We start from the raw sequence: 1,698 nt of genomic DNA, 5'->3' as shown, positions 1-1,698 counted from the left end.
AGCTCTTGCATTGCCCCACCTGGTTGCTCCCACTCCACCATGGAACAATGAAGTGGGGGCGAGTGGCTTGTCCAGGTGGCCCCATTCTAGTCTTCTATGGGGCAGGAAGATGTTCAGGGAGGTGGACACCAGCTCTAGGATGGGGGCCGCCAAGTTCTGAGTGTGCTGCTGGCTATTTCTCAGGCAGCTGTGTCCCTGGACAAATGCCCAACCTCTGAGCTGAACCTCAAAAAGTGCTGGGCTGTAGCTCTGTCCAGCCCTGAGAACAGATGGATCCTTGGACCATCCCCTGAAGGAGTTCCCAGGACTTCCACACTGGAGAGCCCTGTGGCTGCTTTAACAAATTAGCACAAAGTGGGGCTGCCAGCAGCAGGTCCAAAATCCGACATCAGGTGTGGCAGTGGTTTCCTCCTGGAGGCCAGTCCCCTCTTGGTGGCACCTGGCAGCCTATTGTGTCCCTTGACTGTAGATGAATTGCTCTGATCTCTGCCCCATCTCATTCCCCTCTGATGAGGACCCCTGTCATTGGACTTAGGGCCTACCCTAAGTGGGTGAGTCCCATCTGAGGACCCTTAATTAAGACTTTTTCCAAACAACCTCACCATCATGGGTACCAGGGTTGGGGCTTAGATGTGTCTTGTCTTTCTTTTATTTTGAGATAGTCTCACTATGTTGCCCTGGGTAGAGTGCTGTCATGTCACAGCTCACAGCAACCTCCAACTCTTGGGCCTAAACGATTCTCTTGCCTCAGCCTCCCAAGTAGCTGGGACTACACACCTGCCGTAACGCCTAGCTATTTTTTTGTTGTTGGAATTGTCATTATTGTCTAGCTGGCCCAGGCTGGGTTTGAACTTGCCACCTTGGTGTATGTGGCTGGCACTGTGCTACGGGTGTTTTTTCTGGGGCCACAATTTAACACATCACCAGCCTGAGTTTCTTTTACTCTTTCTCTCTGTTCCTTCCTCATTAGAGTAGGGGGCGGGTGAAGGGGGAGTAGGAGGAAAGGGCACTTAGTTCCTGGAGAGCAACTTGGCTGAAAGTCCCAGCGGAAAGGAGCAGAAAGCCCAGGCTTTGTGAGTTGGGCAGGTCTCTCAATCCTCCAGGGCCTCAGTGTTTACCATCCACAGAATGGGTGGGTCTGCATTCCAAGCCTTTAAAAGTAGGTTGAGAAGATACCTAAGGACCACTGGAGGTCTTGGGGAGCAGTTGCTCTAAGAGACTGGTTATGGGTGGGGTGTGATGGCTCACACCTGTAATCTTGGCATTCTGGGAGGTTGAGGCAGGAGGATCACTTGAGACCAGGAGTTCGAGACCAGACTGAGCAAAAGAGTGAGACCCTGTCTCTACTAAAAATAGAAAAACTAGAAAAAAGCTAGGCATTGTGATATGTACCTGTAGCCCCAGCTACTCAGGAAGCTGTGGCAGGAGGATCCCTTGAGCCCGGGAGTTTGAGGTTTCCATGAGCTATGATGACTGTGGTGGCACTCTAGCCAGGATGACAGAGCAAGACCCTGTCTCAAAAAAATAAATAAATAAAAAAGAGGCTCAGCACCTGTAAGCCCAAGCGGCTAGGGTGCCAGCCACATACACCAGAGCTGGCAGGTTCAAATCCAGCCCAGGCCTACCAAACAACAATAACAACTAAAATCAAAAAAGTGGCTGGGCATTGTGGTGGGCACCTGTGGTCCCAGCTACTTG

At 51.5% G+C, this 1,698-nt stretch overlaps 1 protein-coding gene across 7 annotated transcripts in view; it reads left to right on the top strand.

Moving 5' to 3' along the window:
* Nucleotides 1–1,698, top strand: part of SEPT9 (septin 9) — a 174,943-nt gene that overhangs the window by 168,791 nt on the left and 4,454 nt on the right. The gene's annotated exons all lie outside the window — the stretch shown is intronic.

This window comes from Otolemur garnettii, unplaced genomic scaffold (genome assembly GCF_000181295.1).
Source record: "Otolemur garnettii isolate 467f Iridium unplaced genomic scaffold, OtoGar3 scaffold00018, whole genome shotgun sequence".
Lineage (NCBI taxonomy): Eukaryota > Metazoa > Chordata > Mammalia > Primates > Galagidae > Otolemur > Otolemur garnettii.
This window is presented reverse-complemented; position numbering and strand designations above follow the sequence as displayed.